The sequence below is a fragment of the Stegostoma tigrinum genome, chromosome 9, assembly GCF_030684315.1.
Source record: "Stegostoma tigrinum isolate sSteTig4 chromosome 9, sSteTig4.hap1, whole genome shotgun sequence".
Lineage (NCBI taxonomy): Eukaryota > Metazoa > Chordata > Chondrichthyes > Orectolobiformes > Stegostomatidae > Stegostoma > Stegostoma tigrinum.
In genome coordinates this window covers 28,020,274-28,037,625 of record NC_081362.1, presented here as the reverse complement: position 1 = coordinate 28,037,625, position 17,352 = coordinate 28,020,274, and the positions used below count along the sequence as shown (strand labels likewise).

Sequence of the window (17,352 nt, the reverse complement as noted above, 5' to 3'; positions counted from 1 at the left end):
ACTACATGGAGTTGGGAAATTGGTCCAGGACTGAGTAGGATGTTGGCGACAAAAAGGGTATAGTTCAGGTGAGATAGTGACTAGGAAGAGGTATGAAATTGGTGGCACAGAAGTATGTATGCCGAGTGTCAAAAACAATGGGAATAACTGTGCAACATTTACTTGGAGAAAAACTGTCATTTCCAAGCCAGAAATTCAGACAAGTTGTCTGTTTTAAACGCCATGAGAGGGTTGGAGAGGTAGGTGGAACCTAGAATCACATATGTACAAATGGAGGCTGATGAATTCTAATGGCAGCACATGAACAAAGGGAAAGCTTAAGTAGGAAGGCTAAGGAGCACTAATGGATTGGTCCAAAGATTTGGGAGGACAACATAGCCAGGTGAGAAAATTAAGGAGACAGTGACAGGAGAGGAGACCAGATGGAGAAAGGAGAAGGGGTTTTTAAAAAAAAAATGAAAATAGAAGTTACAGATTCCTAGCTGCCAACATCCCGCTCCATGAGAACCAAGGCTGAGCCAATTTGTCACATTTATATCAATATGAACTTTGACCATATGCCTGGGACATCATGAAGAATGCTTTCTTCCACCACCAGAACACTACTGCCTCAGTTTAGCTGCTGCCTAAGCTCTCATCTATGACTTTGTTAGCTCTAGACACAACCATTCTGACCCAACTCCCACTTTCAGCTCTCCACAGCACAGGCTCCTGATGAAACTTCACTTAGATGGCACAGTTCAAGTGTAAAATGTTAGGTTTCCTTTTAAAAATCTTGAGTTTTGTCTGCTAAGTTTATTTAGCACTTGCGGATAGAACAGTGCAAATCACCTCCTGCTGCAGCAGGAACTCCAGGACATATCGGGTGGTCCGTACAATCACGGATGTCAGACAAGTTCTCAACTGGAGAAACTTGAGCCCCGGGTTTAGGAGCCATAAGACCATAGGAGGTGGCCTATCACAGTGTAGAGAGAGGGTGGCACAAGACATTATGGTAGGATCTCCAGTCTTGACAATATGGGTAAGAACGATATCAATGTAAGTGCAGTCCCACCCAGCTCAACATAATGCAGGCTTATCCCAAGATCTTCAAACTCTTCAATCTGTATTGAATTCCAAACACTAATGAAAATGACGATTCTGATCAGCTGTAGAGGGTCAGGTAGAACATCAGGAGGGCAACACTGATGGCAGATACTGTAGCTGAATTAACACACAAGGAATGGCCAAAATATTAAATGAGTATTTTGCATTTGTTTTTACTGAGAAAGATCCTGAAGCTACAATGAAAAAAAAGGTAACTGGCTCACCAAATGGGCTAACAATTGATAAAGAGTTGGCAATGGAAAGGGTTTGCTGCACTTAAGAGATGATAATGCACACCTAGACTACATGGGATGCATTCAATGATATTAAGGGAAGCTCGATTGCAAATGATGGAGGCATTAGTCATATCCTTCCCCTTCCAGACAGGGATGATCTTACAGGACTGAAGAACTGCAAAAGATCTTTATTCAGAAAAGGTGCAAGGATAAACCCAACAACTAGAAGCCAATCATTTTAACTTTAGCATTGTGAAAGTTTTTAGAAATAGGAATTAATAAGGACAAATCATGTATTAAAAAAAGTACGAAGTTTATTTTTCAAAACCAGGTAACAAAGTGGCCTCATGTTCAATCTGGGCAGTACACTTATAGGAAGAACATGAAAGTCACACAGTTGGTACAGTCAATTTTTCCAAATGGTTCTCAGGACCAATGACATAAGGTTCATGTATAGTTTGGAAAAAACTATGGTTGCCCATTTTATAAGTTAGAAGCATTCAAAATTGAGAGTGATGTTGTCAAAGCAGATACAGGAATCACATTGGTAGAAGGATCAACAGCAATTTAAAGGCGAATGACAAAAGTACGAATGGTGGAAGAATTTATTTCTAAAAACAGCAAGTTCTAGTATATGTTGCCCGATTGACTCTGACTCTGCCTCCACCGCACAATCATGGCTTCTATAAAGATAGTTGGATAAACAAAAATATTTGCATGGCTTAGAGGAATAAGAATGGTTAGGCATCATGACTAGCCCAGTTGCTCCTGCAAAGAGCAAGCAAAGACACAAGCCAAATGGTCGGCTTTAATCCTGTGAATATTCTATGATTCTGTATTTTCACCCCACACCTGTGTCCCCTGACTTACATTGTTTCCAGGTTAAGTAAGGGCTGTCCAATACTGACCCCTTCAGCATTCCAATTTTAAACTACTTTACCATCAGGAAGCAAAACCCCAAGCTCTTGAAACAAGAATAGAAATTTTTGGGAGAAACTCAACAGATACAGTAGCAAATGTGGAGACAGAAACAGAGATAATGTTTCAAATCCAACAGGGCTCTTCAGAACAAATGACTTCTTCCCTAAGCTCTAAAATTACCTTCCAACCAATGTCACTCTGCCTCTAAAATGTGTTTTTCTGAGTAATCTTTTTGTCATTGATTTCATAGAATCCCTACAGTGTGGAAATAGGCCATTCAGCCCAACAGGTCTACACCACCCCTCTGAAGAGCATCCCACCCAGACCCAGACCCATACCCCTACCCTTTCCCTGGGACACTGCATTTTCCATGTCAAAATCCTCCAAATTTACAAACCCCCGGATAGTATGGGCAATTTAGCATGGCCAATCCACCTAACTGGCACATCTTTGGACTGTGGGAGGAAACTGGAGAACCCAGAGGAAACCCACACAGAAACAGGGAGAATGTGCAAACTCCACACAGACAGTTGTGTGAAGATAGAATTGAACCCAGGTCCCTGGCACTGTGAGGCAGCAATGCTAACCACTGAGCCATCATGCCACCCCTTGTGACACAGCTTTTTTCTAAATAAGAAAAGACACTTACTGGTTTTGCTGTTCGGTTCAGCAATGATAGTTACATCTGAGAAACAGAACTATGGTTTCAAGCACAATGTCAGAACTTCAACACAATGTACTTTGATATTGTGGTGCAGAATTATCAGACACATGATAAATAGCAAGCTATATTTACCTATTCATGTGGACATAAAATGATCTCTGCATCTTTTTCCTAATGAAAAGCAGCAAGTTCTGATTTCCGGGACAACATTCATCCCTCAACTACCAAAATTGCTTAGTTGATCATCACACTTATTAGTTGAATAGCATTTTCTGCAAATCTGCAAATTGACAACATTGTCTCTATGAAACTATTAAGTTTCCATCAAGAGCCAAGGTCAAGTACTTTTAAAATTTTACATTCCCATTCTCTTCATCTCCTCACACATTAAACACAAGATATGTACTTCCTACTGAAAAGATGATATGCAATGGTTTACTGATAGGATGTTATTAACTTTGACTTTGACGCAAAGCGTCCATTAGTTGGCAATACTTAAGTTTTCCTGAACTAGCAAGGCAACATCCAACTTTTGCTCAGCACCTTCCCCTTCTCAACATATTTGAGACTAAAAAACAAGTGAGAGAACTGTTCAATTTGAAACCTCTGATTGACCCATACTTGTTCTTTAAAATCCATTTTTAATAGAACTAGCTATGGAAAGTTCAATGGTATTGAAAAGTCCTTTCTTTCCCTTTAAAATTATTTTTCTCGGCTCAAGGATGTCCGAAAGCATTTTACACAATTAAGGTACCTTTGAACTGCAAACACTTGTAATATAGGGAAATGTGACAGTCAATTTCAGTGCAGCAAGATACAACAAGCAGTCACAAACCAATGACTAAATATTCTGCTTTTACAGATGTTGGTTGAGAGATAGATATGGAGTAGAACCACCCCACCCTTCTTCAGGATATTTTGTATTCACTTGGGGACTGACCTGGCCTTAGATCAATGTCTCATCTGAAAGATGGTAGCCAGACAGTGTAGCACTCCCAAGTTACTGAACTAAAATGATAGCCTGGTTCTTGTATCAGAATTGCTGGACTAGAACTTCTGCAATCTTCTGCCTCACGTTCAAAGTATTTCCACTGTCCTACAGCTGACATTAATACCCTTTCCAGACTTCACCAATTTTCCACTAGTGCACTAAATCAGCTCATAAGCCATTCAGTATATCAGGCAAACAATTCAGGGCTATTTGCAGGCTGAGTTCACATATTAAGTATTTCAAATCGTTCCAAGCATAGCAAGACTGTTGCACACAAACAGTGCACTTCCAGTTTTATACAATTACTAGGAAACTAAAAACAAAAATGTAATTTGTAACATCACAAGTTAAAATAAATAAAAAACAAATACTTATTAAAAAATACATTTTAAACATAAAAATGTTCCACACAGGATCTGAGGACCCAAAGTGAGACATGTACACTGGACGCATACACGTACAGCACCCCACCACCTCCCCCTCCAAACAATGATGTGATGACAAGCTACAACCTTAATGGAGAATGAGAAGAAACAACACCCTCCGGCGACTGTGCAAACTGTACACAGACATTCTCCCTGTGTCTGCATTGGTTTCTGAATGAGTTCTCTGCTTTCCTCCCACATGCCAAAGATGTGCAGATTTGGTGGATTAGCTTTGCTAAATTACCCATAGTTTTCAGGGACGTGTAGGTTAGGTGGATTAGCAATGGGAAATTCAGGGTTTACTGCATTAGGGTACGGGGGGGGGGGGGGGGGGATGGATCTGGGTGAGGTAGTTTACGGAGGGTCAATGTGGGCTTGTTGAGCCAAATGAAGCATTTCCACACTGTAGGGATTTCATGAAACTACAGAAACATTTCTTAATACTTAGTTGCATAGTTCATACAAAATCAGGGAAACCCAAATTATATAGGAAGCAAGGATATATTTTGGTACTGCCTCTACAATAGGGGCTGTACGACAAACTATTAACCAGAGTTTAACAGAGGAAGTATTTCTCATCCAAGTCATTTGTGGAAATGATTGATGTGATTTGGACTCAATCATGTCATTTCTGAGAACACCACAACATTCTACTGACCACCATAGTAAAGTAAGCTAAATTGGTATGTATAATACGGACCAGGGAGGCTTAGTATTTTACTACAATACTACAGACATGTTTTTTCCCTCTAAATCTACCCCAAGGTTAAAGCTACAGTACACATTAGGAATAAACTGTAAACAAATGATCGCTTGCTTTACAAAACAGAAGCACCAGCAAAGCACATTACAAAAGCAATGGTTAGGCATGTTAAGGAAAGAATTGATAAGTTATTAGTCAGATCACCCATTCCATTTTAAATTCTCTGAGGATGTCACCTTCACCAAATCCTCTGAGTTGACTTACAATTTTAGATCAAATACATTACTGATGCACCTGGGGTTAAAGAACAAATCTTAAGCATTACAGACTAGGGTTAGAAATTTAAACTGTCCCAAGTGACACTGGTGGGACATAACATAGCTATAAAGGTTTTGGTAAATACATTTCATATTAATATCTTTGCAATGTCTATTGAACAAAATGCAAATATCAAAAAGGAAAAATAATCATGAAAAACAGCTACACATTTTCTCATTAGGTGATGGCAGTAAAAGAAATTAAAATGAGTTAATTTGTTTGATCAAAAAGATCTCATCAACATACAACATCCCTCCTGCAAGGGAGTAGCATTAGAGAATCTCTAAACATTCAAACAAAATATTCTCCAAATAGTTCAGGCTAAGCACAATTATAAATTTGCCTTTACGTAAACACAAACACATGCTTACATCCATTTCAAATCTTGGCTTTGATTATTTTAGTAAACTTGCTTTAGCACCACACTCAATTTGAAGTGGACAACTGTGTAAACTCAAATATAACACAACTGTGTATTAATATTCAATCTTTCCTTCTAGATTTCAGCTTTGTACCCTGTCCCCGATATTCAACACACGTTGCACTTCATATTGTGGCTCCAGCTTTAAACCACTGCTTCACAGAATTATTTCCATATCATTCAGGCAAACAGCCACAAGGGCAGCACTTTCCCATCCAAAAGATCCAGAGACAATACGTCACCCTAAGCTGAAGCACCTCATGTTCTAAACCAACAATATAAATAGTACACACATCTTAAACACAGTACTGATTAGGACTTTTGTGAAACACAGGTTAGCCAATAGGTTTCAAGTACTCCATGCATGCCATCATACTGCAGAGTGGGAGAAATCCCTGTGGACTAAAAGTAAAAATAGTATGTTGAGTGTCAATAATAAGCTAATTCACTCAGGAGACATTTCAAATTCCTTGACCTTTAATCCTTAGAAGTGAATATCATGGATAACCAACTTAATAACAACCTGCATTTACAAAACAACCCAATGTGCTCAATGGCTATGTGAGAGGGTTGGGGAAGAGGAGCACTGGATTGGGCAAAAACTAAAAAAAAAGATAAATGAATCAATGCTTGGCCATGGTAGGAGAATTGGAGCTGGTGGATGAAAATATAGGTAACAAGATGGATTGCAAAAGCATAAAGATGAAGATGTAGTGACAAAAAAGGTTCAGAAAGCAGAAGCACAGTGAGCAAGTTGTCCAGAAATCACCACTGACTGTCACCATAAAGACTTACAGCTTTAGGCCAAAGATGGGCAAGAAAGCCTCCTAATATTGTCCATCATCCCCCTCAGCTGATGGATCAGTACTCCACATTGAACACCACATGGAGGAATCACCAAGAATGGCAAGGACAGAAAATGTTCTCTGGGTGGGGGACTCCACTGGCAATAAAATGGCTTAGCAGCACCACTGTTGATGAGCTTGTCAAGTCCTAAAAGATGTAGCTTGTAGACTAGGTCTGGGACTACATGGGTAACAACAGAAGCTGTATGCAATAGACCAGGCTAAGCAATTGCACGACCAATGCATCAGATCTAATTGCTACAGTCCTGCCACATCCAGTAACGAATGATAGCACACAATTAAAAGAACTAACAGGAGGCAGCGGCTCCAAAAACATCACAGCCTCACACAGTGGAGAATACGAGCACATCACGAAAGACTGAAATACTGGTATCTATCTTCAGCCAGAAGTGCTGAGTGGACTGCCCACCTTAGCCTGTCCTGAAGTCTGAAGTTTTACAAATGCCAGTCTTCAGTCAATTTTATTCATCCCAAGCAAGTTCAAGAAACAGCTGAAAGTCCAGAGACTATGGGGCTTGACACTTCCTGGAAATTTACATTGAATGCTGTTCCTGAACTAGGCACAACCAAGGTGTTCCAATACAGTACAGTCACTGGTATCTAACCTTAAATGCCAGAAAATACCACATATCATGTCTACAAATCCAATACAGCCAATTAAACCTCATCAGTCTACTTTCAATTATCAACTGATGGAAGAGTGTTATTAAGCAGCACTTGCAAAGAAATAACCTGTCATTAACTCTCAATTTGAGCTGTGTCATGGTCACATAGCTCTTGGCTTCCTTACAGCCTTAGTCTAAACATGGTCAAAAAAAGCTGATCTGCAGAGTTTGATGTGAGTGTGACTGTCCTTGATACCCAGGCTGCATTTGACTGAGCAGAGCATCAAGCAGCCGTCTCCACAGTATCCAGGCTTGAGGTTATTATGACAAAGTTCTCACAAATGGGCAATGAGAATCAGGGAGAAAAGTATCCACCAACTGCAGTCATACCTAACACAAAGTGGATGGTTGTAGTTGTTGCAGGATGGTGATCTCTACTGCAAGACTTCTCTGCAGGAGCTTCTCAGAGTAATGTGTGGCCCATCCAACTTAAGCTACATCAATCATCTTCCTTTCAATGTGAAAAGTGGGATGTTTGCTGATGATTGCACAATGTGCCATTTTTGGCTCCTCCGATATTAAAGCAGCCCATGTCCAAACACAGTAAGACCTGCACAATATGTAGATTTGGGCTGCTAAGTGGCACATAATACCAACACCTCACAGAATTACTATCACCAATAAAAGAAAACCATCACCCCTTAATGTTCAAATGTATTGCCATAATTGAATCGCACACTATCAGCATCTGGGGCATTACTATTGACCAGAAAACGAACTGGCTAGCAATACAAGTACTGCCTCTGCTGAAGCACATCAAAGGCTATGAATTCGGGGTGAATAATTCAACACTGCATCCTCAATGTTGAACTGCGCTTTACAGATGGAGGAGAGGCAATGGTGTTGCAACACTGTCCATTTTCTGGAATAAATGCAGCTCCAACAACAAGCTCAAAATGGCCCAGATAAATCAGCACATTTGATTGCATTCCCTACACCACTGAAGCATTTTGACAATAGTGCGTACCACGTACAAGACACACGATAGTAACTGAAAGGGGAAAGGATGAGGTTAATGGAAAGCCAAAATAAAAACAGGCAGTTAACAATTAAGAAAAAGAATAAAAAGGGGATTTAGGTGACCGCAGATTTCAGTGTGAAAACTGCACCCTTGAGACCAGCATAAGGTAAAAGATGTTGAACAGAACAAAGCTAACAAAAACAATGCATTGATCATGACCAGTGTCAAACTTGCATAGTCAGAGATCCTGTTCTGAAACACATATCTACTTGCTGAGGAAGTGGTGGATAAGTGTACAATTAAAATGTTTAAAAGATATTTTGATAGATACATGAATATGAAAGGTTTGGAGGGATATGGGCCAGAAGCAGGCAGCTGGGGCTGGTTTAGTTTGGGATTATGTTCTGCACAGACTGGTTGGACTGAAGGGTCTGTTTCCGTGTTGTATGATTCTATGTGCATTTAAACTGGCACATGTATGAACATACAGCATTGTGCAGGTCTCACTGTGTTTGGCTGCTTCAGTATCTGAAGAGCCACAAATGGCATATTGTGCAACCATCAGCAAATGTCCCACTTCTGGCATTATGACGTAGGTAAACCTAAGTCTGTAGTATTGTTAAATAGTATATAAATTAATGGGTTTTTTTTAAAAAGGATCAGGGAGAGTACAGCATCACGAGTCCTGCTCCCCTGTATGTGCACAAATAAACCTGCATTAGAAGAACTAGGTCTTTCCTCTGCTACCTGTAATTCAACAAAGCCTCCTTCAACAGCACCATCCAAATCCATGAACTCTACCATCTAGAAGTACAAGGGCAGTGGATTCACAGGAACACCATCACTTGCAATTTCCCTTCAAGCCACACGTTATCCTATGGAACCATATGGTTTCTCTTTCAATATTGTGGGATCAATAATATTAATGGTCAGTAATACAAGGAAGACCACACTGCAGTACTGCGTACAGGATTGATTGCCTTAAAGAAGGGATGTAAATACATTGAAATCCATTGGAGAAGGTTTACCAGACTAACATCAAGAACAGAGACACTAAGAACTGCAGATGCTGGAAGCTAGAGTCAATAAATTTGGAGCTCAAAAAGCACAGCCCGATGAAGGGTTTCGGCCTGAAACATTGACCTTCCTGCTCCTCGGATAGTGTCTCACTGGCTGAGCTCTTCCAGCTCCATATTTATTGACTAATATTAGGAATGGTTGCATTGTCTTATGAGGAAAGGCTGGATTACTTGTTTAGAAGAGTAAGAGGTGACTTGATTAAAACAAAAGTTGCTGAGAAGAGTTGACAGTAGATGTGGAAAGAATGTTTCCTCAATCCATAACAAGCGGTCACTGTTGAAAAATTAAAAAAAGGACCACCCATTTAAAACAGAGATTAGGCCTTCTTACCCCTCTTGGGAAGTTAGTGAGTGGAACACACTTCCTGAAAAGTCAGTGGAAGTTCAGTACTTGTATATGTTAAGATAGTGGATGGATTCATAGTAAGCAAGGGAGCAAAATGTTATGTGGGTAAATATGAATAGGGATTTGCAGTTACAGTCAGTCAGATTTGCTATGACCTTATTAAATGGTGGTGCTGGTTTAAAGCACCAATCTAAAGTCTGTAAGTAAGGATTTTAAATCTGATTGTATTTTCAGCAGTGGCTTATACTTCTGATGGGAACCATCTGTCAATTTCATCACTTCAAGTAAAATGAAGCAAAAATATATGGAAAGATACTTCCAAAAGCCAAATTTACAAATTATAAATACACCACACCAGCCCACAAAGCCAGAAATAAGCCAGCTTGCTCTGAGGGTTATTCAGTCCCCAAATATTTCAGTGACCAGAATTTGCTTTCGCCATTTTGGAGAATAATCTTCAGGTTATGTGCAACGTCTTTGCAGTTTCAGTAAAGATGGGGTCTTTCAGCCAATTGTATTGCCAACATGCAAAGAAAATTGAGAGAGATGATAAAAGTTTTCAAGCCTACCACAACCTACAAGTGAGTGAAACCAAGACTAACGGAGGTGCAACGCATTGAGTGATAAGTGGTAAACTGTCAGAATCAGACATTTGCGCCATGATAATAATATCCAGCTTAGTCAGAGTCACTTGCATGGCAGCTTTTGTTTTTTTTTCAAATAAAGGTGACTTGTACTCATTCAGCTGGAGTAGGAACTAAAATAGGGAAACCCACAGGAAACATCTAAATACCAGCTTCAAGGGCTCCCAGCACAGATGTGCAATATTTCAGAAAATCAGCAATGAGGATTGATAATGGAACAGTTTCTTTATTATTTAGGGTGAAACATAATATACAGTACCTCATCACTCAATCATATCCGTGTCAGTGCCTCTTTATATGCATCAAGTGAAACTCCAATTAATACTTGCCACCCACTTGTATATGATTATGTTTAATTGCAAGTACAATACACAATAAAGCTTAATCACATGAATTAAGCCACAGTCTTCCTAAACCAGATAATCTTGTGGCGTTGGTAAAACTACCAGTTTAGTGACAATTAGAGCTCTTCAACCACACCCAGTAAAACATCTCATACAGACTAATACCACATCCACATTGGTCTTTAAGTCAGGTTCCGGAATCCCTTGGTTCACAAACCAGATTCTGCACTTATGCTTCTAAATCTGGTTTCTAAGATGCTAACAAGTCTGCCACCACTCAACTCATGGCAGGTTTAACAGCTACAAGCAAGCAGAGATGGCTCGCACAAAGAATGGTTCCCAGGACATAAAACCAAGAATTTTTCTTTTCTAAAATATAGAAAACAGAAAGAGTTCTTGCAAAGAGTTGGCAAGAACTGCCAATGCCGGAGTCAGAGATAACACAATGTGGAGCTGGAAGAACACAGGCCAGGCAGCAGAGTAGTAGGAAAGCTGACATTTTGAGTCAGGAACCCTTCTTCAGAAACCTACTTTTGAACCCAGATCAGGCAAATTAAAAGCTACCCAAATCCATCACTATGCTTAATCTTGTTTTAGTTTCTTTTTTGTTCATTTTGCAAAAAAAGGAGAAAAAGTAAAATGTCATGATTAGTGCATACAACACAAAAGCATCATGCAATCACTAGAGTCAGTGCCTGGGACTCCAGGTGCATTGTAAAGGCCAACTCTGATTGTTCAAAAGATAACCTAAAAAATAAAGGAAATATTTCTCAGAGTTATTTTATTTTCCTGAAAGAGAACTCAAAAGATACTCCTCATAACATGCTCCAACACAGAAAACCAATAGAGACAAAATAAATCACTTCATTATATTTTGTCTGTCCACCAAGTATTACTTGATAGCTCAGGGTAACTGCAGCATTTCTACATATAATGTTGCAATTGCAAACTATAATTCCAAGTATAAGTCTATTACACTCTGAATAAGGACAGATATATTATAAAGTTTGAATGTTTCCAAAGTTTTTGCCCTTTTGAAACATGTAAATGTTTATACATTTACATTAAAGTCATGATCACAATACTTAAGATGACAAGGTGCAGAGCTGGATGAACACAGCAGGCCAAGCAGCAGAGGAGCAGGAAAGCTGATGTTTCAGGCCTAGACCCTTCTTCAGAAATGCATTTATTTCATAATATTTATTTTGGGATTGCTATACATTACATGGAAATACTACAGCCAGCACTCCCTGTAGAAGGAAAAATGGACACCACAGTGTGGTGTGTCTATCTCAATCATCTATTTGCAATGAATTTGCCACACCAATGCTTTCTATGGTAAACCAAAACGAGGAGCATCCTCTGAAATTTTGTTGCTGTGGCTACAGTTAAACAAAGAGGAGAGGATTTTTTTTGGTACCAGTGCCCTCCCAAATTAATCAAGCCCCATGTTATACTTGAGGTACAAATCAGCATGAAGGTCTAAGTGATTGAAGCAAGGTGGATGGAGAGCACTACCTTCATTGTTCTTGTTTCAGGTCAGCGATTACAGAATGAGGCTGTATTACAACAGAATCAGTGTTAAATATATTCATCTTTACTCCAGGTATAGTGTGATTAACAGTATGCTAGCCATGGTTCAATTACTGGCATTCTTACTTCTGGGTTTAAACAAAAATTGTAGATTCAAGACTCATTTTACTAGTCAATAGAAAACAGCTTAAAAAAAAGTGTCAAAAAAAAAACCAACTTCAGGAAACAGTCCAGACTGGCATTCAGCACAGGGAGATACGTCTTTCAGTTGAGACTTCAAGCCTAAAATGCACTTTCCCTTCCAGAGTAATGTAAAGGAATCCATGGCATTAATCAAACAGCAGAAGAGTTCTCCCCAGTGACATAGCGAGCATTTATCCCTTATTTATTTAAAATACATTGAGAGAATTTGTGCATAAATTGGATGCAATGATACAACATTAATGCACAAAAGGCAAAAGTGCAAATCTTTTGTGCGCACCATGAATTGTGTGCAGGTTAACTCAATTAATTATTCCAATTAACGGAGAACAAGATTTTGCTACTTTGGGGTGAGAATACAAGTTTTAGCCATGCGTTGAGACTGTGATTTGCACCATCCTCAGATCAGCCATGTTATTGATGTGAACAAATAGACAGAAAAAATATAGAAAATTGGATAATATCACATTACAATGGTCTTTATTAATTATTTTAGACGCAATTCAAATATACACATTAACCTCATGTTACAAAGTCTGCAATACAACACAAGCTTTTAAGAATGAAATATCAGAGTGTCACACTTCAAGTGGATGGATTCAAATTTTTTAGTTCTTCATTTCTTTCATTCTGATGAACAGAACAACAGGTATTTAGATTGGTACTACTAGGACTTAAAAACACTATATATATTTTTTAGAATGGGCAGCAGTGAAATCTCTCACATCATGAACCAATTTAAAATGTATTCTAATCACTTATTAGTAAGCAGGCAATCTTCTTTTTGTGAATTATAGAAAATCATTAGCCTTCAAATCTCCATGACAGCAGCGACCAGACTGCATCATCTATTAAATAACATAACATCAATTCTATTATTTGAACATATTCAAACATTCAACTACTTTATTTATAAGTTGAATCTTACTTGTGTCACCTCGCTAAACCTAAACATTTTCTAATCATGTACACATGACATGACATCTGCAGTCATTCCGTGATATCATTCCTTTCATTTTCCCATTCCAAATCAACGTCTCAATTTATCAACAAATCATCTATTATTTTAATGCATCAGTGCATGCCTCAATGAAACTGGAAGGCTTGTGGAAGAACCTGTGTGTTAAAGTCTTCCAGTTCAAAAAGGCACGCATAAATGAACCGTTGATGTTACCTTCTTTTAACCTTACATCAAATACTTATTTTCAATTGAAAACAGTGCACAGTACATCCTTCTGCAGATTCCACCTCTTATCTTGTGTAAAAGGTTTGCACTGGTTATTTTACAGCTGTTCAGAGACGTGTTCACTAAAGTAGTGAGGTATTTATAAAATATCCTTTGATTTTATATTATAGGCAGCACAATTTAGTTGTTTCAACTAGTACCACTAAACCACCTTTAGAATCCATACACCTTAGTTGAACAAAATAATCACAATTGTGACCATATTCTATTTCAATATTTACATAATATAATTTACACAAAATAATATACTGCTCTGGAAAAGTAACAGCAATTTATCATACTATGATATTTAATCCAAGTCAAACAAAAACTGCTCACAACCAGAGATATGAAAGTTGGTCAATCAGTTCCTGACGCCAGATTATTTAATGTAGATTTAACATTTACTCCATAAGTGATGCACAAATTAGTTATTTACAAAGATAAACAAATCCAATCACATTATTTGCTGCTTCAAACAAAACCTGTTAAAAACAGGTATCAGGGAGGGATTGAGCACGTTAGAATTTCCTCAAACCAGAAAACAAAGCTCCATTTTCCCTTGCAGTTCTGTGTGGTACCTACTCTTCGTAAACCTTCGCCGACTGAGGATAACCCAAAACTAAAACAAGCTAGATATCAGAAACAGGACCCTCGCCACAGGAAACTATATAAATGGTTAATAACGTTAAACTTAAAAACTTTTGGAGAATCCCTCAAAGCACGGACTAAAATAGCATTTCATCAGGAACGATTAATAGCTAGGAGGACAAGAAAACATTCACCAATCACGCAGAATTTTGATAGGTCAACCATATGAGAAAAGACGTTTAAAATGTTGTCGTCTCACACTCCCGGTAGTACAAATTGATTACGATACGCACAGAGAACAGCAATCTCACTAGAAATATCGATGTTGATCAAACAGTATCTTGTTTGATAAAACGGAAGAACTGCGGACGCTGTAAATTGGGGCCCAAATAAAGTTGCTGGAAAAGCTCAGCAAGTCTGGCAACATCTGTGAAGAAAAGTCAGAGTTAATATTTCAGGTCTGATCTCATATTTCTCAGGAAGTAACCGGACCCGAAACTTTAACTCTGATTTGTCTTAACAGATATTGCCAGACCTGAGTTTTTCCAGCAACTTATTTTCGTTCGATATTTTGCGTGAAGCTGTTTTGATAAGGAAGCAGCGTATTTATTGTAAGCGCGAAGGGAGAAAAACAACATTTTCGCTTGGTCCATTAATCTACTGTCTGTTCAACTTAGACGCCACCATTCGGAAATGGGGCTGTGCGGATCAACAGAGATTTAAACAAGGGCAGTACAAGCGAATAAGAAAACAACCAGCTTAAAGGCGAAACTATTCGAAATATCGAAACGATAATACCCAGTCGAAATCGAAAGCGATTTAAATATAAAGACATTCAGGAATGGAAGCAGCTGCTGGTCATTCAACAACCAGAAAACAACCGGGAAACAACCAGACAGGATTCCCACCTAGCCATTTTCCGGGGGAATCTCTAGTTTCCTGCACGAAACAGGATACAGTCCGAAAAGGGCTCCGGGAGAGGTCATAAAAACAAACTCAGCTCACAGCTCTCTTCGGGACTCGAGCAGCCCGAATCCATAAGTAGTTCGGAATCGACATAACTCCCTACCTCCTTCCTTTCACTGAGAGAATGGGCCGGGAACACTCAAACAGGGAAAGGACTCTCTACAAACCCCAAACCCCCACTTTTTCCTCCATCCCGCTCCACCCGGGTATGGAAAAGACTCTTCATCCAAACTAGTTCCAGTTGAGCGGTGGATCCGGTCGTGGCGTCCTTTCCACAACATCTTACCATGGAGACCAGGCCCCTGGTACCCTAAACCCTTCAACCTCACCCACTTTCACTCCTAAAACACCTACCCACAATCACTGCACAGTTTTCCCCATTCGCTGTCAACACGCCCGACCCTCTTACTCATTTAACCTCAGTCGCCCCCCGACTCTTACCGTCAACTGTTTACCAGTGCCGTTGCAGAAAGTCTGTTTCCCCTCGATAGCCACAGGACTCGTCCTGGTGCTCCTCCCCTTTGTTCCCGCTGCGTCTCCAGATCCTGCTCAGTCCTAACGCTCCTCCCCCTGCGCGGCTCCCGGTGCTCCGCCTCTTTCTCTACCCCCGCCCATACCCGCTGTGTGGCTAGATCCTGCCCCCAGCCCTAGTGCTTGCTCCTCCTAGTGTGGATCTTCGTGCTCCATACTCCCCCCGACACACCCACCCACCTGTGCCCGGTGTGGGTGCCGATATTCCTGTTCTCCGTCCCTGTGGTCCTGGTGATCCGATGTTCGTGGCCCTGGGACGATCAACGTCACGGTGATGGCCCTCAGAGACGGAGAGGCCCCCAGTAACACAATGAACACGGTCAGTGAGAACACATGATATGCACGGTCTGTCAGATACTGCAGAGAACAGCGCCTTTCATCGTAAGGGCATCCCAAAGACTTTCACAATTAACTTTTCAAAAATAATCCCGCTCATAGCGAGTTCACTGTGCCTGCCCACTGTCTACAATCCTCTAGTCAGGAATGTGATATTGGATGGGTGCAGCTGCAACATCACTCGAAGCTCAACACTATTCAGGACAAGATAATAAAATGTGAGGCTGGATGAACACAGCAGGCCAAGCAGCATCTCAGGAGCACAAAAGCTGACGTTTCGGGCCCCAAGATGACATTCCACATTAAGCAGAGGTTCACCTGCACATCTGCCAATGTGGTATACTGCATCCACTGTACCCGGTGCGGCTTTCTCTACATTGGGGAAACCAAGCGGAGGCTTGGGGACCGCTTTGCAGAACATCTCCGCTCAGTTCGCAACAAACAACTGCACCTCCCAGTCGCAAACCATTTCCACTCCCCCTCCCATTCTCTAGATGACATGTCCATCATGGGCCTCCTGCACTGCCACAATGATGCCACCCGAAGGTTGCAGGAACAGCAACTCATATTCCGCCTGGGAACCCTGCAGCCATATGGTATCAATGTGGACTTCACCAGTTTCAAAATCTCCCCTTCCCCTACTGCATCCCTAAACCAGCCCAGTTCGTCCCCTCCCCCCACTGCACCACACAACCAGCCCAGCTCTTCCCCCCCACCCACTGCATCCCAAAACCAGTCCAACCTGTCTCTGCCTCCCTAACCGGTTCTTCCTCTCAACCATCCCTTCCTCCCACCCCAAGCCGCACCCCCAGCTACCTACTAACCTCATCCCACCTCCTTGACCTATCCCCTCCCTACCTCCCCACCTATACTCTCTCCACCTATCTTCTTTACTCTCCATCTTCGGTCCGCCTCCCCCTCTCTCCCTATTTATTCCAGTTCCCTCTCCCCATCCCCCTCTCTGATGAAGGGTCTAGGCCCGAAACGTCAGCTTTTGTGCTCCTGAGATGCTGCTTGGCCTGCTGTGTTCATCCAGCCTCACATTTTATTATCTTGGAATTCTCCAGCATCTGCAGTTCCCATTATCTCTGATACTATTCAGGACAAAACAGCTTGCTTGTTCAACACAACATTCACCATCTTAAAAATTCACTTGCTGAACCGTCAACAAACAATGGCTGAACCATCAACAAACAATGGCAGCAGTGAGTACCATCTACGAGATATATCGCAGAACATTAACCAAGTTTCCTTCAATCCATCTTCCGAACAGATAACCTCAGCCACCTAGAAGGAACG

At 40.5% G+C, this 17,352-nt stretch overlaps 1 protein-coding gene across 7 annotated transcripts in view; it reads right to left on the bottom strand.

Moving 5' to 3' along the window:
• Positions 1-15,755, bottom strand: part of LOC125454586 (unconventional myosin-VI) — a 224,848-nt gene extending 209,093 nt beyond the window's left edge. For 5 of the 7 annotated variants that reach the window (XR_009446140.1, XM_048535510.2, XM_059648454.1 and 2 more), the window contains exon 1: positions 15,628-15,755. The gene's annotated coding sequence lies outside the window, so the exon portion shown is untranslated. The remainder of the gene's footprint in view (positions 1-15,627) is intronic. The other 2 variants (XM_059648448.1, XM_059648450.1) reach the window with 1 other exon arrangement.
• Between the last annotated feature and the right edge of the window lie 1,597 nt (positions 15,756-17,352).